Source organism: Podarcis cretensis (genome assembly GCF_951804945.1).
Source record: "Podarcis cretensis genome assembly, chromosome: 4".
Lineage (NCBI taxonomy): Eukaryota > Metazoa > Chordata > Lepidosauria > Squamata > Lacertidae > Podarcis > Podarcis cretensis.
The window spans coordinates 47,641,463-47,669,265 of record NC_137173.1 but is presented as its reverse complement, the minus strand read 5'-3'; the positions used below and the strand labels follow the sequence as shown (position 1 = coordinate 47,669,265).

The following is a 27,803-nucleotide window of genomic DNA, read 5'->3' as shown; positions in this document are numbered from 1 at the left end:
AGAGGAGCTGCCAAAATAATGACTCAAGAAACGTCTAAATCAGGCATGGCCAAACTTGGCCCTCCAGCTCTTTTGGGACTGCAACTCCCATCATCCCTAGCTAACAGGACCAGTGGTCAGGGATGATGGGAATTGTAGTCCCAAAACAGTTGGAGGGCCAAGTTTGCCCATGTCGGGTCTAAATAAAGAAACAATGGGAAGATCTGGGAGACACTATTCCTAGTTCAAGATGAAAACTTTAAAAACTGCTAGAATACACCATCAGACTACAAGCAAATTCTGATGGATTCCACCTTCCCCATAAACCTGTAAAATAAATCTCAAGCCATGGGAATCACATTTTACAAGTTTTACAAGTTTAGGCTCTGTTATGCAAACATGCAGGCAAAAGATTTCTGACATTTTTTGAAGGCATTTGGACTATATTTGCACCTTGGTGGAAAATGAGTGATTGGTGAATAAAAGTGTGCTGAAGGGTCTGGGCACAGAATGTCTGAAAGGAGAAACTAGGATGTTACTGGTAGCATTCAAATTCCATGGTTCTGCTCCTCCAAACTAGAAACTAGTTGTGTGTTTATATCCTCCTTACTAACTAATGCTGCCTAATAAATGACTTCCTGGATTAATCAAACCATAGTTTGTCATTCTGTGGTTTCAGCAAGCCCTCACACCCCAGATAGCAACCACAGTTTGATCCTGGTATGTTTTCCAGCTTTTATTTGCTTGTTCAAACCATATCTTGTCAGTTAAGACAGACTATAGTTGGATTATGTTAGCAAGTTTTTACTAAGCCACACATGAGGAGAGATTGCTTGGCTCATTTCCAAAATATGTCTGAATGTAGCCACTATGTTAAAATGGAAAAAGATGTATATGTTGCATATGCTTTCAGCCATGCAAAATACAGTGGTTTATGTTGAATCTGTGCTAGGTTTTAGCAGAGAATGATATTTTGTGAAGAATGATATTATTTGCAAAATAAAAGAGTAATCTTTACTATGCCTATGTAATTTAGCATATGAATTTACAACACTGAATTTTTTTGGGGGGTGGGGGGGAGAGATGTGTGATTTTTTTTCATTTTTACTGTGAAACATTTAAAGCAACATGCTAGCAAAAAGCAGCTCTGTGGCTTTTCAATATGTAGTAATAGATTGTCTGTGGTAGGGAAAGCTCAGACATCCCAAATCAGCTGACTTCACTGTGGTAATGAATATTTGTGCAAAGCCACCTTACTCTGAAGACTTATTTGAGGTCTGAATGCTTGAGACACAGAGTTACTGCCACTTTGATTGCCTTTATGTAGAAATTAATTCGCTAAGCATGTCTCAAAATCAGGTTATTCTAATTGGCTAAATTTTCTTTTTAAATATTTCTTTTATTATAGTTCTGTGTTTGAATATGCTTCCTTTTCTGATTGTCTGATTAAATTCTGAATCCTTTTCTATGTACACTTGAGGAAGATGTGACCAAGAGGCTAATTCTTCCTGCTTAATGGTAATGAGCTTTGACCCTATAAGCTTTGAATTCAGAATTATAATTTGGAAAGTTATGGTGTGTGTTTGCAGAAACTTTAGTAAATATGCTGTGTGCAAGAGCCTCAAAAGCTCAACGTGCAAGTAATCAAGATTTTTGACGGTTTATACATGAGTTTTTGTTCAGAGTAATCTGGAAGTGTAAATGATTTCACAATATGAAATGCATATGATTCACTAATTAGGAAGGTTTGTAGGACCTGGATTTGTATCGAATAGGGTTTCTGATGGCTAGCTTTAAATTGGAGCATTTGACTGAACTTCCAGGCTTCTTCTTTTTCAATCTTGGCTTCAGTGGTTGTCAGTTGACAAAGGGATTCAGTGTGGCGTTTGTGAGAATTTAAATGTACTAACACATGAAAGCAAAGAGTGGTTCTCCTCATAACAGTGGTGATTTTTGTAAAAAGTGAATGTTACACAGCAGAAGAGGACAAATGGACTTTGTCTTTCTGGAACTAACAGGACGCTTGTCTGTTCACTTTATAACCCATTCTATCCTGTCAGCATATCCTTATGCATGCATTTAAAGCCCCACACAATTATAACGATGTGAGGTTTGAGTAGAAATATGGTAGCTGCCTTCTCTGTCACATCCCCATCGGCTATCTCCACTGCCCTCACTTGTTGGAAGGCAAAGGTCTGCAGCAGGAGGCTTGCTTTACTCAGGTCCCTAGCTTGTGTAAATTAGATTCCTGCAGAGACACACTGCATTTTTATTGATAGCATCAGTGTATCATCATTAACCCTCTAAGCATGCTAGTTAAAGCACCAGATCTGCTCTGTAAGAGCAATTCCATTCAGGGGGAACTCCTCACAAGTACACTAATTTGTTCAAAACACCTTTTTAAGTGTGACCATTTCTGCATGATAAAAAATGGCTGAGTTCTTGTTCCACCAGCTTCTGCTTCATTTTCTTGACCACCCACGCTTTAAGGACAAAGATAAATACAGGCATTTGAGTAATATGAAACTAAGGGTTTATAAAGGGTTTATAAAGGCTCCTTACATTGAATAAGGGACTTAAGGAAAGGCAGATAAGGGGTTGTTGTTGTTGTTGTTGTTTTGGGGGTTGTTTGATTGGGGTTGTTGCGCATGCACGTCCTGTGATAGAGCGCTCCTGTGCATGCACGAAGTATGCAGACCGCTCCTGCACGCTTCTGGATTTGCCGCGTTCGTAACCAGAAAAAAACGCAACATGAAGCAAACGCAACTCAAGGTATGTCTGTATAAGACAGCAAGGGTGAGTTTATGGTGAATCCCGACACCTCTTTTTTTCTAGAAAAATAGCACTGCTCTCTCCTGTATTTTTATGGGCAGAATCCAAAATAAAAATTACATTCCCTCATTGGTTTCAGTGGGCAAGGTTTAAGCATGTTTAAACTCTCCTGTTAAAACAATTAAGCTACCATCCTGGCTCTACAAGAGCCAAGGCACAAACCAAAGAATCACAGAATAATAGGATTGTAGACTTGGAAGGTATCCCAAGGGTCATCTAGTCCAACCGCTTGCAATGCATCCATGGTAGATGACCATCCAACCTCTGCTTTAAAACCTCTAATGAAGGAGAGTCCACAACTTCCCAAGAGAGTCTGTTCCACTGTTGAGCAGCTCTTAGATCAAATCAATTTGGGTGTGTTTTCATTTCATAAAAGGGTCGGTTCTTGCTTCAGTTTTTTGTACACCCCTACAGAAACTGAGCAAGAAGTATCTTCCTTCATTCTATAACTTTATCAAGAAGTAGAAAATCTATTCTTAAAAATAAAAAAATTAACATGTAATTTTGCCACAACAGTGAAGCTTTCTATAAGACTGGGTAGGGTCTGCCAACACTATGAGCAACTCTTAACCTCCCCTAGCATTACTGTGTGGAGCTGCAGTCTGTTGTACAAAGGATGCAATATTGTATCAACCAGCCTCAGCACACCTCTTTCTGTGCCCCAGTTAGCAGGTTTTCACCACACCAGTAGAGACATCTTCAGCCTGAGACAGAGCAGATGCCTCATAGCATCCACCAAGGCACCACTCTTCCTCTCCTCATTTCCCATGCATCAACCTAGGCCCTTCTAGGCCATCTTTCCCCCACTATGTCTTGCTGCGACAAACATAAGGTCCTTCCTCAAAGTTAGGCACTGAGGGAGAGATGGCTTCAGAGAGTGTTGCTGCTGCTGCTGCTGCTTTAAAGTTTCAAATTGCTTTAAAGTAGCAAGTGTTTACACTTTAAACAGTAACACTTTTGTGCCACATCATCCAAAATGCCTCACTGAGTCTGAAGACCCTGTTGAGACTGAGTGACCTCAGGAGGAGTTGTGGCAAAGTGGTGACATCACTCTTAGAGTTGTGTGCAATGGGATAATGATGCTGACATCAAAAGGCAGCAGCCAGAGAGCAAGTGGAACAGTAGCAGGCAGGCCTCCAGTTGGCTGGGGCAGGAACACCAATCTAATGCATTTCCACCTTAAGCCATCCTTCTGAGCACTCTGAGAGCTTGGAAGTGGATTTGTGCTGAACCCCAGATACTTTGGGGTGGATCCAATAGATCACTTCTTTCAAAGGAAGGATTCTTCATTTGATGGAGAAAGTATTTTTCCACTGGATGAAGTTAAGTTTTGTTCCAATACTTTCTCTGAGTGCAGATTATTATCTATAATTACTCTTATGATTTAAAGACCAATGATACACCATATAGACTATCCCCTTGCCTGGCAGGCACCAATCGGGAAGTACTGTGGATCACATCCTCAAAGCTGAAAGGCCAGCAGTGGTATGTTAACCATGATTCAATAACTGTCCTTTGTGCAATCCAGCAACATGCTGACAATTGCTTTTAATTTGCAGCACTAGTGGAATTCTTGGCTGTGGGGGTTAGAACACTCTCCAGGTGATAGAAAAAGTGTGCATATAGATTCCATAAAGAGTCCATTTGAAGAACTATATACTACCATGGTGCTTTTGATGGCAGGGAAAATGTTATTCTCCACTGCCATTGTTTGTACTCAGTGATGTTTAGTGGAATTGTTCCTGTTGCAAAATGCCTTATTGCATCTCAGTTCCACTCACCTGAAATAATATATGTTGGTATCTTTCTGCAGTTTCAGTGGGAAACATTTTGTAGTGGCTTTTCTTTTCTTTTCCTTTCCTTTCCTAAAAAGGCATTTTGACTGGTTTTGCTTCAAATGGGCCACAAACCATTCCATTCCAAACTGGAGAGAGGCAACTGCCTTGGGCAAGCATTGTCCAGGCTCAGCTAGGTTGAGGGAAAGCCCCAGGTGAGCTGGGCCAACCCAATATCTGCCTCAAACTCACTTTGTCTCAGCAGGTGTTGGATCTGGATTGTGCCTTTCTGAAGGGGAAAAATATTGGTTAAAGCCTGGTTAAATAATTTCAAACTTTCTTTATTTTGTACACAAATTTCAATGCTGGTAATTCAAAGAAAAAGATAAACATTAAATGGGTGTACATAGTAAAATCAACATAATAGAATGACAGGTAAAAACATAAAAATACAAACATCAGAAAACCATAGAACTATGCCACTATTTATTTATTTATTTATAAATATAAATAAATAAATAAATAAATAAATAAATAAATAAATAAATAAATAAATAAATAATAAATTTCTGTACCTGCAAACCAAGGTATTTGATTCTGCCCAACTTGCCAGTGTTAGGTAAATAGTATGGTTCCAGCTCAGCAGCAGGCATTCCTGTGTAAGTCAGACGTTTGGGCTTCTAGCCTGACTTTGATACTACAGCAACTTTGAATAAGTTGAATGGACTAGTTCTCAGTGAATTAGTTATTGGTATTGAGCAAGTTGTGGAGATGTTTTTAAACAGGATAGCATATTGAACTTAGTTGGTCTCTAAGGTGCTACTGGACAAAATTTTTATTTTTATTTATTTATTTCGACTGCATCAGACCAACACAGCATCCTACCTGAATCTAGAGCCAGTTCCTGTCTTTCTTGTCTTGTTAGTCCCACAGTATTAAGTGGTTTAAAATTATTTTTATTTCCAGTTCCATTGAAGTTATCCTAAGAAGTTCCATAACCTTTCATTTTATCACTGCTATTGTTTAATAGCAATATAAAACCACTGGAGGTGATTGTCCTGTGATTAGCAGTATTAAAATATGCTGAATAACACCATACAGTACTCTGGTCTAGAAGTAATGCTTTGGGAGGCTGAATTGGGGTTTGTATTTGACTAAATGTGAGCCACAGTGAATCTAAACAACATAAGATGGAGGTTGTGGCTCATGTAACTGAGAGAGGATTTCCTTTCTAGAGATAAGTCGTAGCCTTTTGAAATAACATAAGCAAAAGGAAATGGATTATTGATTCAGTCTAAAATTAACAGAGTGAAGGAGGAGTCTTTCTGCCTTTAGAATACCAAAGAATGTGATATGTTTTCTCTATATCATATTTAGTGCTTGTATCCAGTTTATAAATTCACTTTTACAGCCAACACTGAATTGTCTCCCTTGGAAATGCTTACCTGTACTATAAAAAGCAAGGCTCTTGCAGAATAAGCTACATGCACTGCGAATATGGGATAATATCATGTATTATTCATGCAGATTTACAGTATCTGTATTACTCTTTCCCATCCCTTTCCCAAACAATGAACACAGTAATTCCACTTTGCACGTAATGTAATATACGAAGTTGTTTTTGTTTTAAAGTGTGTTGTAAAAGTCAATTTTCTCAACATGCTTTGGTCCATCGGCAAAATCAAAAAAATATGATTGTATTTTTTCAAGAGCAATTTTAGTGATAAGTTAAATTTACAACATCCATACATGAATGTACAAAGCAGAAAGCCAGGTTTGACATATCTTTTGGTTTAGAATGTGAGTTCAGGGGGTGGGGTAAGGATGTAGAAGACCTACTTTATCACAAGACCTGGATGTCGGGTTACTAAAAAAGTGGGCTTGGGGCAAGACCCATGCACTCTGCCAAGCTGCTACTTCTGAACATCATTGGTTAGCTGCAATCACCCAAAGTTATTCTTACCTGCTTTGCCATGGAAACCCCACCTATAAGCTATAATAGCTTATAGAACCTCCATGCTCAGAGTCCGTATAACTCTACTGGGAGCAAGCAGAAGAAGAATATGGTTGTCTACATGCTGTCCTGTTTGTTTGGACCAAATGGCTATCTAGGTCAGGATTCTGTTTCACACAGTTGCCATCCAGATGCCTATGGGAAGCCAACAATTAGGGAATGAGCCCTTTCCCATTGTTCCACATACAAGTTTGCAAGTGTGTAAGACTGCATCAGTGCGGGTTCCAACCTGGGAAGTCTAATTGCTGTGCACACTCGCTAAATTAAACTTGCAATTAGACTTCATTATGGTCTGCCAAGATTAGCTTGGGAAACTGTGTATGAGATGGAAAGATTGATCATGTGTTTATGCTTCTGCAGCTCAACTTACATACGACACTCACCAGCCAAACCAAAGGTACCTTTTCCCTTCAAGGAGTGAAGGGAAGTACCGTATTCTTCGCCCTATAGGACGCAGTTTTTCCCCTCCAAAAATGAAGGGGAAATGTGTGTGCGTCCTATGGGGCGAATGCAGGCTTTTTGCTGAAGCCAGCAAAATGCAGGCTTTTGCTGAAGCCTTTTGCCTCTCTGAATGCGAGAGGCATCGGTGCGCACCAACCCCTCTCGCTCTCCAGGCTTCAGGAAGCTATCCGCAAGCCTTGCATGCCCAGCAGGAGTTCCCCTCCGGAGGATGCCCCGTGCTTCGCGCTGGTGTCCGCAAGCCTGCAGCGCCCGGGGGAACTCCCCCCAGGCACGCAAGGCTGCGGGCGGCAGCCTGCAGCGCGGAGCACGGGGCACCCTCCGGAGGATGCCCCGGGCTTAGCGCAGGTGTCAGCAAGCCTGCAGCGCCCGGCTGGAGTTGCCACCGGGCTCGTAAGGCTTGCGGCAGCCTGTTCTGGGGGCTGGGGTCGGGGGAAGCTCGGGCTTCCCCCGCCCCAGCCCTGCGGCTGGGGGGGGAGGAAATAATTTTTTTTTATTCATTCCCCCCCCCCAAATGAGGTGTGTCCTATGGGCCAGTCCGTCCTATAGGGCAAAAAATACGGTATTCCTATTCAGAAGAATTCATAGGCTTATTAGCAATAATGGTCAGATACAGAGCTGATTTATGTACTATTGGAGTACCACAGGTGCTGATCCACATAGTTCTGCCCACATGGCTAGAGCAGATTATGTGGTTGCACACAATGCTAGAGAAAAAAAAGATTTATATTATATATTTCTTACCCTGCTATACACTCTTCCATCATGGGAAATAGATGTGGTCATTACCCAATGTGGAAGAAGATCAGTTATGGAGGTGGCACGAATAATACCACTATAGCTAACATGTTAAATGGTATCCCACTTTCAAAACATTTGACAGAGTAGAAACTTTGAACATAGGAGCCTATATACTGAGTAGCATATGGAACCATACCTACTGCATGGGCTAAATTCAGAAATAATGCTTTCCTAGAATTGAATATATCTAATCACGTCTGTCTTTCTGTCAGGACGATGATGCTAAAATGGTCTTAAAACAACATCCCCTCACTTTGCATTAAAGCTCTGAGACCAGCACTCAGCTGTGTGCATTTTGAACTCTGTGCAATAAAAGTTTTAAGAGATAAGAAGCTTTTTCTATTTCAGGGTTGCCATTAGTCTGAATAATGCATAAACAAGGGGAAAGGTTTGAAGTACTACTGAGGATCACAGTATAGCTTCAATTAAATTATACATCATTATCACAGCTGCCAAGACTGATGTGGGATTTTGGCCTCGTATATCACTAAATGTTCTATGTAGCTGTCTTGTCTAATTCTTTATTTCAAAGCAACCAACAACTCTCTTAGCAAAAGGGGGGAAATGAAGTTAAAAACCCAGTTTCAGAAACATGGAGGACATGGCATGGTTAATTATGATGGTATTTTGATGTGTCAACAATCAAGCACTAAGCGGGGGAAAGTTCAACCCTCTAGCATCAAAATAAAACACAAGGGAGAAATCAAACACTACTGAGTCGTGACATATTAGTTCTTGATTAAACAAAACACTGCATGCTGTCTCAGTCAGTGGAGCAGTATGCTTTATATCAGATAAGCAAGCCCTTTGTTAAACTCATGGTTATTATTCCATAATGTGCATTTTTCAAACTGCTCCTGCTTTGTCCAACACCATCCAGAACTACAAATTCAAGTGTTTATGATTAGTTGATAAAAATTAGATAGGAGGAATTGTTGATGATAAAATGGACAAATTGTTTTCCATGAGTGGAAACCATATTTTTTGTACCATCTATGCAATCCTGTTGATGGTATCATATGAATTGGTTATGCATTATAGCGCGATGGTGTATTATTCATACATCATTAATAAGTTTAATAAAGGGGGTGGGTGGCACTGTGGTCTAAACCACTGAGCCTCTTGTTTGCTGATTGGAAGGTCAGCGGTTCAAATCGGCATGACGGGATGTGCTCCCTTTGCTCTGTCTCAGCTTTTGCCAACCTAGCAGTTCTAAAGCACGCCAGTGCAAGTAGATAAATAGGTACTACTGTGGCGGGAAGGTAAACAGTGTTTCCATGCACTCTGGCTTCTGTCATGGTCCTCCGTACACCAGAAGCAGTTTAGTCATGCTGGCCACATGACCCAGAAGGCTGTCTGTGGACAAATGCCGGCTCCCTCAGCCTGAAAAGTGAGATGAGCACCACACCCCATAGTTGCTTTTGACTGGATTTAACTGCCCAGAGGTCCTTTACCTTTATCAAATAGGTTTAATATTGCTAATTTTGGTGTGAATTCTGAGGCTTAAAGTATTGAAATCTGATAATATTTTGAGCACAGGATTGGGACTATCAATCAATTTCCTTTATTCGACCGATAGTCAGAGATAAAACACAATACAGAATTATAAACGAAAACATCATGGGGGTACATAAATAAGGTAGGGCAACAGTACTAAACCTCTCACAGATAACCCACATCAAGGCATTCAGTTATACGTTTCCGACACTTGAGTGCCAGGAAAAGGAATTTAGCCACTGACAAAGTTGTTTTCTCAGAAGACTTATTTAGCAGATATGCTGTCTGCTTTCCTCTTTGTCGGGGACTGAGCTGGGGTAAGTATGGGGTTATAAGATACTGTCTTAAATCGTTGTAGAAGGGGCAGCTCAGTAAAATGTGCTCTGTGGATTCTACCTCACCCAGTGCACAATGGCATAATCTCTGGTCATATGGGACTCCTCCATATCTTCCCTTCAGAACCGCCGAGTCAAGAACATTCAGCCTAGCCGCGGTAAATAGTCTGCGGTATTCCACGTAGTGGATATCCGCCAGGTAGCGAGCTGGAGCAGCCCGATACATCTGCTCCCCCAGAAACAACCCAGGTTTCACACCGGCTATGTCCTCCTGTCTGGCAATATCCCTTAATCTTTGGGCGATCACCGCCTTTGCGTGGCTATACGTCATGGACTCTATAAAGGGAGGACAACCCGCACTTCTGCACTTCCTCCACTATCTCCCCTTCCCATGGAGATTTAAAGTTATCCCTCAGAATCAAGGGGGCCAAACCCACTGGTCTGAAACAGAGCTTGAGCCATAGCCATAACTTCGCTTTCAGGGCCACATACCTAAAGGCTTGACAACCGGTTTCCAATCTCATGATCGCACCTGCCACGGAGGGGGGGATCCTGAGTGTGGCCCTGAGGAATTGGGTTTGGATAGATTCCAAATTTTCAAAGTCCCTACGTGAGCCCAAGGCAATGCCCACCAGCAGAAGAGGGAGGACTTTCATTTTAAAGAGTCGCAAGGCAACTTTGACAGTTTGTGCCTGTTTCTTGGAGTACAGGGTTCTAATCACCAAGGCTGCTTTTGATGCGTTCGAGGCTATGTATTCTCTGTGCGCCAAGAAGGACCTATTTGATCTAACAACCTGACCCAGGTATTTGAAGCAACTGACCTGCTCTAAAGGAATACCATTAATTGACCATAAATTAGGTTTCAGTCGAGCAGCAAAGACCATTATTTTGGTCTTGGCATAATTTAGTTGGAGCTCATGTTGGGTCTCATATTCATGAAGAGCTCGAAGCATCCTCCTTAATCCGATGGGGGAGGTAGCTAATAGGGCGGCATCGTCCGCATACAGCAGGACATTCAAGGCTCGTCCTGCCAGTTTTGGTGGATGGAAATCAGTATTTGCCATAGGATTGGGACTATGTAGTGCATACCTCCCTCCACACACTTTGTGTACAACAGTGGTGGAAATACTTCAGGCTTAGGGGATCTGTTTTGTTTTTCAGTTGAACCATAAGGTTTTACTGAATAAAAAAAAATTGATCCCAGGAATTTGGTTTGAATAACAGAAATGAACAGAATTTTCAGTCCTTCCATAAAAAAAATACTCCTGTTTGCCCCAAGATTTATTCAATCCAGCCATATGATTTGGAAGAGAGCCATTTTGTTGCTGCTGTTGTTAAATAACTGGGAGAAATTCTTGCCAATCTACTACAAATCACAGAGATCTACCTTCTGCCCACCGTGGTGTATAGGATACTATATAGGATTCCGTGTTTATGTGTGATTGCAAGTGTCTAATTTCCATGACTCAGGAGAACATGAGGACATGTACAGGTACATGGTCTCACATAATATGATGATCATAACAAGAAAGGGCCATAGCTCAGTGATGCACTGCATACCTTGCACACAAATGGTCCCATGTTTTAATCTCTGGCATCTCCAAGTAAGGCTGGGAAAGAATAATCTCTGAAACCCTAGAGAGCAGCTGTAGTGTAGGTAATACTGAACTAGATGGATCAGTATCCTAATGTGGTGGTATAAGGCTGCTTCCTGTAAACATACACTCAGTTTAGACATGCACGGTGGTCTATTGTTCCACCACTCATACCATAGGTGCCAACTGCCTGAGGCCCTGGGGGCCTGAGCACCCACAAAATTCCCTGTGAAGGGGCCAGACTCCCACAAATTTCAGTGCCAGGGCCATGCACACTGCATGGCACCCATGGCCCTGGGCACCCACAGTCCCCGGGGCCAGGCTGGCACTTCTGACTGATAAGGTATGGCTGTATTTCAAAATTGTGATATTACACTAATGCTTACAGATACAGTGGTACCTTGGGTTAAGAACTTAATTCGTTCTGGAGGTCCGTTCTTAACCTGAAACTGTTCTTAACCTGAAGCACCACTTTAGCTAATGGGGCCTCCCGCTGCTGCTGCACTGCCGCCACGCAATTTCTGTTCTCATCCTGAAGCAAAGTTCTTAACCTGAGGTACTATTTCTGGGTTAGCGGAGTCTGTAACCTGAAGCGTCTGTAACCTGAGGTACCACTGTAATGCTATTGCCCATATGGACTTTTAGACATAAAATGTCTTCTAAAATGTTGTACCTTCAGTGGTTAACTAAACTGATGCATATACTGTGTCTTAGCAATGTGCCAATATGTCATTCTTTTTAGTTTGCCTATTGAGATTGCAATACTGTTTACATTTATATTCTTTGTAATTTTGCAGTACATTGGCACACAGAACTGTTTGCTTGTATCCGAGTAGTATAGCTACTTACAAGATTTGCTTATTGGTAGGTGCTCCAACTTGTCTTTTAAAACAGTAAGGAAGAATGGTTTTGTTTTGTTTTTATGTCTGCCAAGACTTTATCAGAAGGATGACAGGAAAGTTGCTACCCCTTTAATGAGGTCATGGCTTTCCCGATATGAAACTTGGGAGGGAATTCCTAATCAGACAGCCTGCCAGCTGTTTCTTCTACATCTTGGTACATATCTTGGAGAAAACAACCGTTGACTTAATTTCCATATTGTTTTTGTCATATCTTTTCCTTGAGAAGTTATCATGTCAAAGTAAAAATTAGTACTGAGAAAGTAATGGCAGAATTTGTCTTTAGAAATGTGTTTTACTATTTTTTTTTATTCAGAATGATAGACTGCTTTCAACAGAAACATCTGCATTCAGATCAGTGGCAAAGTAATGCCTAAAAATATGACAAGGATTTGATATATGAGAGAAAGAACAACAGTGTACTCAAAAGGGGTTCTGCATCCTAGCAAAAACTTTTCAGTCACTGGATTAGAGAACTTTGAGAAGTGCGGGCAAGGTGGTGCGAGTGTGCCGCCAGTACTAGACTTTCACCTAAAATATATAATACAGTGAGATGAAGTTGCTGTTGTTTTTAAAACCTTCTCCTGACTGGAAAGCAAACCTCCTGAACTGGGATCTGAGCTAACGTTTTTCGATCCTTTGTTGTTTCAGACATATGATCGGAGGCAGTGTTCTAACATAGCCTAGCAACTAGAGTGGACTCCCATCTAACCCATGTGGCAGGGAGGATGAAACATAGACACTTCTCCATCCCTGCACTGGAAGCCTCTCTTTTGTTTCCAGATTAGGTTTAAAATCCACTAAAAAATATTGGATGGAGAAAACTGAATTTCCTACATCTTCTGTACTTGAAAGCATGAGCTGCTGGAACCATCAGTAACTGAATTCTAAAGACCTGGACTTTTCTTAAAATAATAGGTATCAGTGGGGCATTTTGCATGGACAGTGGGAAGGGTGGCTTAAGATCTCAAAAGCAATCAGCAGGTTTCTACTGGGAAATTAACACAGTGGTAGGTTTCTTAAACAATAATAATTTGCAGTCAGAAATTGTGACCAATATATGTATGTGCTGAGTAGGACAATTCTGAGATGCATCAAAGGCTAGAAATCACAGAAATCTAATTTTACTTGAATGGAGTTCTTAGATTCATTGAGATATTACACGTAAATGAAAATACCAAGTGTCTTTGACTTGCGTGCTGAGGTCCCCAGGACACCCCTACCCCAATAACTCACACATCACACTTAATTTTTGTTTAAGGTTTTTGGCATAATTTTGGCCACAACTTTATTATCATACAAGATTGTGAGTGGTTGCTTAGGCATTGGTTATGACTAGCTGTCCCCCCCGCCTTGGGGGACAGCGCTGACTCCCGTGAGTCAGCGTGTGGAGGAACAAGCCCAGGGACAACTGGGGCTGCGACACAGACCCTCAGCTACTCCCTGCTTGCCCTTGGGAACTTACACGGCCCGCACCCTGCTCCAAGGGTTTGGACGAGGGGATGGTAAGCCCCAGAATTCCTTTAACGGAATTCCCAGCAGCAGCAGCATTGGAGGGGTAGGCACAGCCAATCCACACCCCTCCACCAACCAATTTAACCAATGCCTAACCGCCAACCTTACAAGTTGTGACGATTTGCTACGCAGTAGGCAAAACCCAATTGGCACACACTAATCAGCCAAAAGGAAAAATTCCTACCGGGCCCCCGCACCAATGCGAACGACCCCATGACAGGCATAGCAAGGTCAGAGCGAAGCCCAATCAAGGGAGGGTGGGCGGGTGATCCGGTGTCCACAGCGAAAGAGAAAGGAAAGAGCAGTGGACCTTACTTAAATAACCTCTGGTCCCACCCCTAAATTGGCAACATCAAATTTGCCCCAGTAACTCCAACCTCCAATCTGATTCAAGGCTCTTGAATCTATCCTGCCTGACAACTATGGGGTGTCCTGTTAGCCCCATCCGCAACCCGTGCTCTCCTTTAATGAGAACATGCTTTGCGTGCTGAGGTCCCCAGGACACCCCTACCCCAATAACTCACACATCACACTTAATTTTTGTTTAAGGTTTTTGGCATAATTTTGGCCACAACTTTATTATCATACAAGATTGTGAGTGGTTGCTTAGGCATTGGTTATGACTAGCTGTCCCCCCCGCCTTGGGGGACAGCGCTGACTCCCGTGAGTCAGCGTGTGGAGGAACAAGCCCAGGGACAACTGGGGCTGCGACACAGACCCTCAGCTACTCCCTGCTTGCCCTTGGGAACTTACACGGCCCGCACCCTGCTCCAAGGGTTTGGACGAGGGGATGGTAAGCCCCAGAATTCCTTTAACGGAATTCCCAGCAGCAGCAGCATTGGAGGGGTAGGCACAGCCAATCCACACCCCTCCACCAACCAATTTAACCAATGCCTAACCGCCACCAGAGCCCTTGCGCTCGCCGCCAACCACTCACAAATTCAGCCTCACCCTCAACTCAGACACCACTGAATCGAGCCAAACATCATTCCCAGCAGGGGAAAGATGAACCCCATCCGCCCTATAAAATTCGAGGGCCTTGAAGGTAATACGCGGGTGAGGAATCACAAACCCACCCAGTCCTACCACCAACTTGCCCATCGCAGAATTAATCCGCTTCCTCGCTCGTTCGGTGGCAACTGGGCAGGGACTACCCCGCCAATTGCGGCGTTGGAGCAATTGTGACCAAAAAAGCCTGGAATCAGGCACCAAGGCCGCCAGATCCTTTAGATCCTGAATGATGGCAGCACGTAACCCATAACACGAAGAGGAAACCAAATCATTTTCCCCAAGCTGCACCACTATTGCCGCAGGAGGGCCTGCCAGGAGAACGCGCCATTGCATGAGTGGCAAGAATTAACATGCTTTCCGGCCTCTTCGGTGGTAGTTTGTCTAGGCATTGGTTCCCGACTAGCTGCACCTGACCTCAGCAGGGCAGCACTGACGACTGGGCCCCACCATATCATCAGTACAAGCAAACATTGTGGGGGAGCAATGAATTCCAAAGCAACCGCATCTAGCGGTTGGAGGGGACAGGTGCTCCAACCCCCCCTCCAGATCACCTTGAACCAATGCCTTTAATTATTTTGAGTCCAGGGAGAGCTGCCATCAACTCGAACCAAGCCCTCTTGCATGCAGGAATGCAAACTTATGCTGGAGGAAGACGGCAAATCATTCTTGTCCAGCTGTACCACCAGCACTGCGGGAGGACCAGCACAGGTCACACTCGACCGCCAAAGGAAGGATCTCCTCCCAAAGCATTCGCCATCTGGACATCCAGTATATGTTCACATGGGCAGGAAGACTGAGATGGCGCCCAGTCCAGACTCGTCAGCGCGCTTGCCAGCCCAGCGTACAATGCTGTGGCCCAAATGTGCACAGCTGCTCCTATGAAAAAGGAAATAACAGACAAGCATCAGCACAGACATCATTGTGACGCTTCCTGAGATAACCCTTCTCAGCATCAGACATTCAATGACTTCACAATCCTGTCTACTGACAGGCCCCCAGTGTGTAGCCTTTGCAGCAGCCCTATTTGGAAGGAATGAGGCGTGTTCAGCGGTAGGCAAGCTGCAGGCCGTAATAACTGGTGCACGACGTAAGCACATTGATGCCTGGCTAACAGGAACCCATTTTTACGCACTAGGAGCGGACCAGCCCCCAGGGGAATGAAAAGCCAAATATTTCTGGTATCCATAACTGGGCAAGGGCCCTCCTTACCTGTGACAGGAAGCCAGATTGTGGCATTCCTGCCCACTAAGTCTGTTTTAGAGTTCCCAACTCTAATGACAAGCTCCAAAAAAGTCCTGAAGCAATAAGCCTCCAGACTCTCAGCCCTGTGCTAGCTCCAACAACCATTTCCCCAACCCTGAGTGCACCAAAATGCAATGGAATACTGAAAGGAGTCTCGCCTTGATCTTTACCAGCAGATAAGTTTAACATGTTGCAGATACTGCATAGGTAAAATTGACCGACTTCCTGCCCACTGCCCTATGAGGCTGGAGCCTATTCCAACCTTCCAAGGCCCTGCACACAACAAACTTTATACAAGGGTCTCTGAAAATAAAGCTTCAGTATAAGACATTGCAGCAGACTGAATTCTTATAGTTCGAACAGCACGCCCAATCTGCAGCAGGTGGACCAAATACTGCAGGATCTGCTCAGAGGATGGTGGCCAGTTCATCTGAATGGCCAAGGACTGCCAGCTTAAGGCTAAGAAATCCATCCAGGCCTTCCCATAAGAGCTAAAAGCAGAAGAGGAAATGGAAGCTGCTGCTCTCTGTAATTACTAATTGTTGTCAAAATGCCACAGGTGGTCTGGAAAAGTCTGGCAGTAGCCGAGTGTCTGGAGCCCAGGATCTGAAGTGCTCCATCTGAAAATGAGATAGAGTGTCAGTGACATCATGAGAGGATCCCGTAATCAGGAGCAGAAAGCACAATATTAAACCTTAAGCGGCGCAGCTCAAAAGCGTGAGCGGAGGGGCGGAGACTCAGCTAGAGCGTGAGGACCGTTTTGCCAAGACGCTCACCACTGCCTGGTTATCAGACCAAAAGCAGATCCAATGTTCACTGAACTCCTCGGGCCACATGTGAACTGCTACTACAATGGGGAAAACTCAAGAAAAGTTAGGTCACATGATTGCCTCACCACACCGGGCTTAAGGCCATGGCTTTGCACACCAGCAGCTCCTGAAATAAATAAATAAATAAATAAATAAATAAATAAATAAATAAATAAATAAAAATAAATTAAAATAAATAAATAAATTAAAATAAATAAATAAATAAATAAATAAATAAATAAATAATAAATAAAATAAAAACCCAAAGGGCAAGGATCCAGCAGCATCAGCATGAACCTGAAAATCCCTGTGCAAGTTCCAGGTATCCTGCCATGGCCAACTACTATTGCATACATTTAGGAAATGCAACCATTGCATGAGATCCCATTGCATGAGAAAGGCAAGGGGACCTCAACATTTAGGAATTGCAACCATTGCATGAGAAAGGTAAGGGGACCTCAGGCCGCAGGCAGCCTGGCCTAGTGGGCAGGGAAGGGGTGGCCTGGGGCAACCACTCTGCATGCAAGATTAATTAAGTGACCAGCAAGATCGGATCTGATGAAGCATCACGTGCTTCAGAGGAAGTATTACAAAATAACTTCCTTCGAGGCAGACAGCTTCTCCATAGGCAAGTGGTATGTTTTAGCAACGATATCCATCTGGATACCTAAATAAAATGGGAATATGGCAAAAGGTATTGAGGTATTGCTTGCCAGCTTCCAGCCCCCTCTTGGGCAGGGGGCATCTTGTGCTGCCATCATAATACGTAAATTTACAGGGCCGACGCTGGCCAGAACCCCTAAAGAAGTTCCGACAAAGCTGCCGCCGAGCCAGCTTCCTTTTCAGACACACACTCTGTGTAATGCAAAAAACACACTCCATGCAACACAACTACACACTCCGTGCAATGCAAAAATGCACTCCGTGCAATGCAAAAACGCACTTCAAGCAATGCAACTACGCTCCATGCAATGCAGCTACACTCCATGCAGTGCAACTACACACTCCGTGCAATGCAACTACAAACTCCGTTCAATGCAACTACACACTCCGTGCAATGCAACTACACACTCCGTGCAATGCAAAACACGCACTCAGTGCAATGCAAAAACACACTTCAAGCAATGGAACTACCCTCCATGCAATGCAGCTACACTCCATGCAGTGCAACTACACACTCCGTGCAATGCAACTACACACTCCGTGCAATGCAAAACACGCACTCAGTGCAATGCAAAAAACACACTTCAAGCAATGGAACTACCCTCCATGCAATGCAGCTACACTCCATGCAATGCAACTACACACTCCGTTCAATGCAACTACACACTCCGTTCAATGCAACTACACACTCCATGCAATGCAACTACACACTCTGTGCCATGCAAAAAACACACTCTGTGCAATGCAACTACACCCTCCGTGCAATGCACACACACTCCATGCAATGCGACTACACACTCCGTGCAATGCAACAACATGCTCCGCGCAATGCAACTACACACTCTGTGCGCTGCACACACCCTCCGTTCAATGCAACTACATACTCCGTGCAATGCTCACACACTTGGTGCAATGCAACTACACACTCCGTGCAATGTGCCCACACCCACACACTCCGTGCAATGCAACAACACACTCCGTGCAATGCAACAACACACTCCGTGCAATGCAACAACACACTCTGTGCAATGCACACACACCCTCCGTGCAATGCACACCTCTGTGCAATGCAAATGCAAATCTCTCACGCAATGCAATGCAAATGCAGCCCGTTCAGCGCTGTGCCCTGCAATGCACAGAGCAAACTGCAATGCGGGCACGCAAAGGTGCTTTCTCCCGCTTGCATATTGCAAACGTGGCGCCTGTTACATCCCTCGCAGTGAGGGAACCACCAAAAGGCCCTCGACACTGGGCCTAAGTGTCCAGGTAAAGCAATGGGAGAGCATGCAGCTGTCCCATATAGGGACCAATCCTGCAACCTAGGCATTACCGGCACTACGCACTGACCAGCTGAGCTATCCAGGATGATCCCTAAAGACGCAGGACAGCCTCACCCTGACCCCTGTAGAGGTCCAAGGTGATGTCTGAATTATCATCCCTGCTCCTCTTTGCCCTCCTCCTGGATTGCAGCCTTCAAAAATGCTTCCTTCTGGAAGAAGGCACCTGGGGCGTCCGCAAGTCATCCCCTGCAGGAGAGGCAAGCTCTGGAGGCATCTGCAAAACCCTATCATAGTCTGCAAAAACTAAACCATGTAAGGAACCGGTGAAACCAATGCTTCATGGACCACATGGGGACACTATTCAGGCCGAAAACGCTTCCAGGCCATCGAATTCTAGGGCAAAGCCCTAGGATCACCTGCTAGGCCAGGCATAAATGTCTCCAGTGAAATAGCAGAGTTGAGGTAGCCCACAGCCTGTCCAGGTACCCCTGCTTGCCCTTTTAGAGCGAAGCACCCCTTCAAGAAACCCAAAGCTCTTTTACCACAAATGGGCCGAACTACAGAATAGCCCAAAAGGAGCAGTTTGTTTTGTTTTGTGATAACAATGGCTAAGAGGGGGATATGAACCCTGTCTCCCAGGTCCTAGTCCTACACTTTAGCCACTAAGCCACAATGGCTCGTCTCTAAAATGGCAGTCGCCACTATCAGGGCAAAACAAACTTAACGAAAATAAACTTGTTCAGAAACAGCATAGTTCAAGAGCATATACAGAGTGCTCATAGTCATTGGAGGCACAGAGAGCCTCTGCCGCCCTGTCTGCCTCAGATATACATTAGCAGCAACTGAGCCTGCAAGCAGGTACATTCTTATAGAGAGGTCAGAGACTTAACAATTAACTGCTACCTGTAGCAGACTTAGGGTTGGAAGTTATGTGCAGGCCAAATAGGCCTCCCTGCCTCTGCTCTTGAGAATCTTAGTCTCATAGCAATATTAAAAGAACTCAAAATAGTGCTCCCGCCCAAGGCTAGATTAATATTTGGCCAACAGCGCTGCACACACTCAAATAAAGCCAACCTTCGGGGATACTATAAACGAAAGTGATTCCAGCTAAGCTGGGAACAGCCCTGACTAGCCCCACTATTTACAACAGGAGAAATGGGGGAAACCTTTTTGCAAAAGAAAGCCCCTACCAGGGTCCCTCTCCCTATTGGGAAAGGCAAGCCACAGATACAGGGAGAATCTTCCCACAGGGCAGGGTAAGGGGTGGGGTGGGAAATCAAACAGGAAAAGGGGGAAATTAAATTATTTAAGGGACTAAAGAGGATTAAAAGAACGGGGAAATAAATAAATGTAACCAGACAATGAGAAGATTGCATCACTGTCCTCCAGACAGTCCAAGCGCTCCATGTGATCCGGTGTCCACAGCGAAAGAGAAAGGAAAGAGCAGTGGACCTTACTTAAATAACCTCTGGTCCCACCCCTAAATTGGCAACATCAAATTTGCCCCAGTAACTCCAACCTCCAATCTGATTCAAGGCTCTTGAATCTATCCTGCCTGACAACTATGGGGTGTCCTGTTAGCCCCATCCGCAACCCGTGCTCTCCTTTAATGAGAACATGCTTTGTCAGTGAAAAAGTGCCTCGAGCTTCTTAACAAATGCAACTGTGATGTATATTTGGAAGCTTCATGACATATTAAAGTAGTTTATGAGGCACAATTTGTTTTGGTGGTCTGCACTGATTGATGGCATGCTATCTGCCATTGCTTCATCTATTGTGGAATTTCAGTAATAAATGTTGGTAGCTAGACAGTGCTAAATGTGTTCCATCTAAATCATTCGTTACTTATAACAAGTTTCAGTGTATATGAATCAAAGGTTGTTTATACTTGCCTTCAGATTAATTCATCATTTGAAGCAGCTCTATCATTTGAAATGGGATAACTGAGACACGTGTCTCTTGAGTAAGTGTCTTGAACATCAAGGTAATATATTCTTAAAATGTTAAAACTTCACTTGTTTGAAATGTCCATAAAAAGCAGACAATTAATACCTCACAAATAATCATGAATAAAATCATTTTAAAGGACAAAACACCTATGAAAAGATTTTTAAAAGACCAGTTCTACAATATGCTCACTTTGAAGTAGCTTTATATAAAATATAGTCTAAAGGGAAAACATGACCAGCTCCAGCAAATAGGCTTTGTAAGATAGAAAATTAAGTTATAAGTAAGAAAAGGTCAAAATTTAAGGTAATATTCTGTTTAATTTTAAGGTATGGGTAATTGATAAAAATTATTTTAAATTTAGAAGTATAATATTTGGAAAGTACAAAATAAGGTATGAAATAAGGTAATAATTTGCTGACATTCTGATTATAAATAATGCAGGGTAAGGAGATGTGAGGAAGTCCAGTAAGTTATATAAGAAAAACTTTATTGAACGGTTGGTTATATTTTTTATTTTTTCTTGTTTATTATGTATTTTGAAAATTTAATAAAATATTTATAAAAAAATAAATAAAGGGAAAACATGAAAGCTGGAAGTCCTTGCAACAACGTGACTCAACATACATGCACACAAATTGTACCTTTTACAACAAGAAAATAACAGGAATACTGAACAACCAGAAATAGTTTAAAAAAAAAAAAAGACAATAATAATTGTGGCCTAATTTTGATGGTTATAGCAAGGACCTTGGTTGTATTTTTTGTTATTTTAGGTTTGGAGTCTGCCATTAAAATTGAAGTGCAGAATTCGTCTGAGTTCCCCATGGGCAAACTAAGTACTGGAGAGATAAACTGGGCTTTATTTTCCCGTAAAAACTGCATTATAGAAGAACACGGGCTAATGAATACAGTAATTCAAATACAATATAAAACAACAAAAGCTTTTTAAAGCTAACAACAGAACTAAAATGCATGATTTTAAAAACTAAGACTGTACATCATTTGTTAATTAAAAGGATCTCAGTAGCAAAATAATAATAATAATTTTATTATTTGTACCCTGCCAATCTGCCTGGGTTGCCCCATCCACTCTAGGTGGGTTCCAACATATATAAAAACTTAATAATAAAACATTAAACATTACAAAACAAGCACATGAATTCATCTTCACCTTCACTAGGATCTGTAGGTTGCGTTCAAACTAGAAATGGTGTGAGACTTTGACTGTGGGAGCTTGAAAGGCCAATCCCTTCTCCTTGAAAAGACTCTCCCCATTTCACGTTGAGTTTAGCTTCCTTTGAACCTGGTCCAACTGAAAACAGGACTCTGTCCTCACCATTGCCTAACCTCCTGTCAAGGAAAAGTAAATGAATCCTAGCCATGGGAAAACAGAAGTGGGTAACAGGCAGTGGGGAAATCTCACCTTAGCTGGAAATGATCAATGAAGCATCATTTCTTGCTGCATATAATGGAGCTCCTAATTTTGAATGCCATTCTCAGCTGAAGAAAGACCTTGCAAGGCCTCTGCAATGTGATAGTGAGCTCTTCCTCTCAGGGGAGCCAACTTGGGCCCCAGGTTATGGGTGCCCATTGTGCGTGACATCATGACATCATGCATGTGCCCCAGCTTCAGAACCCGACTTCCGGTCGCACCGGAAGTCGGGTTCTGAGGTCTCGCGAGGCCTTGGAAATGCTGTATGAGCCTCTCTACCAAGTGCTCAATGATTTTCAGGATGAACTGTGGAAGGGGTGGATTCCACATCACTAATCTTCATACACTCCACAGCACTCATGCCATAACAGCTATGTAAGACCCAATTCCTGTTGCAGTGCCATGTAGCTTCAATATGTGTGCAAATACCGCATAACTGATATTCTCGCTTTTGACAAGGTGCTGATACAAGAGAAGAAATCCACATGCTTACACATATGTTCTCTGTAGTAGCACACAAACCACAACTTCATTTGATGGTGAAATCAGGAAGTGGCTGCCCCACTTCTCCAGGTCTCACTCACTTGTAGCACCACAGACAAGTTGGAATGCTGGGTTTGAGAGACTACAGTCTTCAAAATCCATCAGCAAAGAGTAACTTCAGCATGACCATAGCCTTATCAAGAAGGGACATAGTGACTAAATAATGAGGAAAGGACAGAAGAATAAAAATAAATCACATTCCCTCCCTTACATATTCTGGATGCTTTAACTATGCTGCCCACTAGCCCACTAGGTTGCATACAAGCCTAATTCTATTGCATACAAGCCTAATTTTATTCCTAATTCTATTGCTTGTGGGTGGTTGCCAGCCATGAGCATATAACACAAACATTTCGCTTTCATCTCCACTTGCTGATATGAAGGATGCTGCAAAGCAGAACATTCAATAGTCTTTGGTCACTCCTGATTTGGGCCCCGGCCACTTGTCAGTCACCCTTGGAATGAAAGAGCTAGCTAGTCCCCAGTAACAGTTGCTTTTCCCATGAGCTATGGTATTTGTGTTACTATCTCTATTCTCATCACTCTGTGCGCAACTGCACTCTGCAGACGGGTCTCCTTTGTTGGGCATTTTTCAAGCAGGTTAATAGTGCTGGTGTTTCAGTGTACAAAGCCATCCTTCTTTAGCTGACAACTTTCCTACCACTGAACATTCCACAGTATTTAGAGAGGGAAGGGGAGAAAATCTATACAAACAATGTTGGGTCTTCTATTCGGTATGCTTGACAATGATAAACTCTGTTCAAGGTGTTTTGTGAGAAAAGCACATAAGCCTGCCTTTTATCCAGTTATGCACCCATTACTGCAAGAGCAGACTGTGTTTGTTTCATGCTACATGGATTTCCCGCAGTTTGTCTATGGATACATTTGTGCTCTTGAGTTTAACGTGTATGATAACTCTAATTAAAACAAGAGTACAAAACACTAAGAGTCAAGTCAGACATTGCAACAAAGCCATAGCTATTATGCTGCCTTAACCATGGTTTGGTTTGACAGCTGATCTGAACCTCAAGTGCCACAGAAACTATTTCTGCAAATAAGACTTCCTGAAGCTAATTCCCCCAAAGGCCTGTGAAAGTTTTCCACCACCCCCCCTTTCTCAGTGAAGCCTGTCGTTTTTGATGATAGCCATCATAAAATTATGATTATCATCTTAATTTTTGTCCTGGAACTAACTAATTGCTTTGCATTCCCCCCTGAATTAATTAGCATTTATAATGACCCTGGGAAAAGTGAGGGTGAAGCGCTAGGAAGTGGAGTAGTTTGTTCTAGGTTAGTAAAAAAAAAAAAAAGAATAAAGTTGTCTACTTTCAGTATAAGAAAGTATTATAATTTCTGTTTCTCTGTCCATACTTTCTGTATTTCTCATTTCATTCATTTGGGAAGCACCGTATGTTACTGAAGTATTTGTATTTGCCTTCTAATATGTTTTTTAAAAACTATTTTTCACCTTGGGTTGGCCACTGTGAGAAGAGGATGTTGGAATAGAGGGCCTTTGGTCTTCTCAGGCTTTTCCTGACCCATAGAGGTAGACCTTGTTTTATGTGCTTGAGTCTTTTGAATTTCTCTTTCATCTTTTATACTGCTTTTTTGCTTTATGTTGTGTTTTCGTTTTAAGGTTTTGATGATACATTGTTTCGTTTTTTTAGACTGCACGCCTCTTTGAGATTTTTGACATATCAAACAGTTTATACATGCTTGTAAATAATAAAAATATTTAAAAAGTCTACCAAGGTTCTTTCTTATGTTCTTGAGTTTATTTCCTTTATATTTAACTTAGCCTTGTACGTTGGTGCTACTGCTGTGGTGGTGATGATGCACTTAAACTCACTAGTAATTGTACAACAAATGATCAGGAAAGGATGCAGCACAACTACATGCATGCCAGCATAAAACCAAAATATGGCATTACTATGTACTACATCTACCAGGTCCATATAAAACATCGTTATATGAGATAGGACTAAAGGATAATCACCTACGGTATGTTCTGTATTCTTTAAAAAGAAAAGTTGCACGATTGCTACAGTTGTTTTATGAACAGGAAGGTTTAGCAGCAGAGAGTCATAAAGTTTCAGAAGCAAATAAGGTACTTTGAAGAATTTACCACATTTGCAGATTATATAAATCTTATGGGATAAGATAGTTTTGATCAAGTGGCATGTTGAAACTCCTTTCCCTGTTTACAGGCAGAAAAAATTGGGAGCCCATTTCGCCAATTTTTTACATGGGGCAAAGGAATCCTCCCAATAGTTTCTTGGACATGTAACTTTGTGATTAGGAACCAAACACTTATTTGCATTTATGCAGGCGGGAGTATTAATTATCTATGAGAATAGAGCTTTTGACAGCTGCAAAGTAGATAGGGTATAGGCCAATGAGCTGAAAATCCGGCTTTGGAAAGGCAAGCAGAAGAGGAACAGATAATGGTCTTGTAGACAGTGTTGGTTAACTCTACCACCACCAGACCTTAAAACTGAATTCACATACATTGTTGATAACACTGTTTGCAGAATGTTTTTTTCCTTTCCAATAATACATGTGGAAGCTGTGGTATTATTTCTTCCCCCTCGAAATTTCAGAGCATTCATGAGTTCTAAGAGTACATAAAAATACTTAACCAATGCAATCTATTCAGTCAATAATTAGAATTGTGAAACCCTTCCCACCATTATGTACATATTTACCCTGATGAACCATTCCATTCTAAAGAGTCAATAAATCTTTTGTTCAAAATATACTCCAGTGTGTATGTGAATATAATCCACCAATTAAAAAGTCCATAAATAGGTATTTGTACAATAGATTGTAATGGCTCCAAAGGGAGTAATTTGGCTTTCAAAGTCAACTCCTGTCCGCTTGAATGAGTGTTTTAATTTCTTACATGTGCAGTCACATGCACACAAACCATATTTGAATAGCTAAATTGGCATTACTATCAGCAAGGACATATACAGTTAGAATTGACATTTTATTAGAAGCTGTACATGATAAGGAATCCATGTTCTCATCTTGTCTCGTATATCAAAAATTACCGGTATTTATTCAGGTCTTGCAAGGATAGCAAGGAGTTGGAGAAGGAAGGGCATATTTTACTGCAAAATTCAAAGTATTTCCATATTACAAAATCCATCAATTCTGGCCTAGAATTTTGTAAGCTTTCACATTAAAATTTACCTTTTTCTTCCCCAGCTTTGAATGTGTGTAAAACATTATGCATCAGCTAACAAGAAGCAGATTTGACTATTTCCAGAATGTACCATGTTTACATGTGTTCATTCATAAGTCCGTTCCATCCTGTGTCTGCATCATTCCCCCTCGCCACAAATTTGCATTTTAGGTATGCATGTTACCATAAAATGCACATTTTTTTTGTATTCATTCGATCCTAAAATATACTTTTTGGTACACATTTTATCCTATAATGCTTTTTGGAACTGAGAACTGTACTTCAAAATTTTGAGATGAGTGAAAAGCAAAGGATAACTGCATTCTGACCTGGGTGTTAGTCTGGGAAGTATAAAATAAGCCAGTTTGCATTAAAATGCAGAAGAAACAAAACCCTTCAACTACAACTACCATATAGAAGATGGATTAAATTTCTGAAGCACACCTCCCCCTACCTTAAAATTCAGTAGGACAATTTTTGCTAGCTGAAAATCTAGGCAATTGTCTTTACAAATGAAGGCAATCAATATCTACACTAAGCTTATCTCTTTCAGTTTACAGATTATACATTTTGAATTATAAAAAGAGCAGCATACAGATGTTTCTATCTTTATTTCGATTATTGATGACACAGGCTTTCTTATCTGCTCCGGCAAATGTGTATTATTACCCATTAGTTTTAGATTCTATTGAAATTCATCAAATTAGGAGGGGATAATTAAAAGGATCATGGATGTGTATCAAAATATAATTGTATATTTTCACAGTTAAGAAATTGTACAGCACGACAGCTAGTCATTCTTGCTAGGTAGGACAAGGACACAGGGTGAAAATTGAAAGTTGAGGAAAATACTATGAATATCATACTAATAACAGTGTATGTACCTGCCTGCTGTTCTTCTGGCTCCCCACAGACACTGTGAGTTGATGCTTCTTTTTGTTTCAGTTACTATAACCTTGGGGGAAAATTACATCCCTTTTTCAACATATGAATATTTTGTTTTAATGTTTGACTTTCTTAGAAGAAAACCAGGTACTAGTAGGACATAATTAAAGTAGCCATGAATTTTATAGACTAGCAATCAGTTATTTCTGCATCTTCTTGAACAGAAATTGACCAAAATTGGAACTAAAATTATTTACACTATGGTGCCATCCACCAATTTTCAAGTAATTACATCCACTACAAAACCTAAATATATCTTTGAAAGGAAAGGCAGAAACATCAGGCATGTGAGGTCTCACATTTGTAAAAGGAACTGCTTTCCTAGGATCACAGGTACTTCCATATGTCTAATGGTAGAGAAGAGTGACCACCATATCTAAACCACATCTGGGTTGAAGGCTGGTGACCTTTCTTATCAAGATAAAGGCAGCTTGGGGCATGAGGAGCTTTTCAAGAGCTCGGAATACTACAAAAATCTATGCAAAGAGCTACCATCTCCCCTCATCCCTTTCTCTCCATCACCACTCTTCTAGTATTTTTGTTGTGCTCTTTCCTTTGCCCTTCTGTGTGCGTAATCTGCAATATTGCAAAAAATGTCATTACCCCATACACATAATGGGGCCCCACAGCTCTGCAGTGGAGGATCTTTTGCCTGTGATACACCAGGAAATGTCTTCTGAAGCCCCTGGTATATGCCCTGGGAGAAGTATCACTGACAGTAAAGAATATACAGTGGTACCTCAAGTTAAGAACTTAATTCGTTCTGGAAGTCCGTTCTTAACCTGAAACTGTTCTTAACCTGAGGTATCACTTTAGCTAATGGGACCTTCCGCTGCTGTTGTGCTGCCACTGCACGATTTCTGTTCTCATCCTGATGTAAAGTTCTTAACCTGAGGTACTATTTCTGGGTTAGCAGAGTCTGTAACCTGAAGCGTCTGTAACCTGAAGCGTCTGTAACCCGAGGTACCACTGTATATGCCATCTCAAGTGTCATACAGCTGAAATATACTAATTTGTTCTGATTTATGAACTTGAACTCT

At 42.1% G+C, this 27,803-nt stretch overlaps 1 protein-coding gene and 1 long non-coding RNA gene across 18 annotated transcripts in view; one reads left to right on the top strand and one right to left on the bottom strand.

The window, feature by feature from the left end:
- Positions 1-27,803, top strand: part of ROBO2 (roundabout guidance receptor 2) — an 815,523-nt gene that overhangs the window by 7,670 nt on the left and 780,050 nt on the right. The gene's annotated exons all lie outside the window — the stretch shown is intronic.
- On the bottom strand, positions 17,642-18,684 carry LOC307215388. The gene is made up of 3 exons (XR_013838496.1): positions 18,373-18,684; positions 18,028-18,260; positions 17,642-17,705 (listed from the first exon to the last, which is right to left on the bottom strand). It is a non-coding gene; the product is annotated as an uncharacterized lncRNA (long non-coding RNA).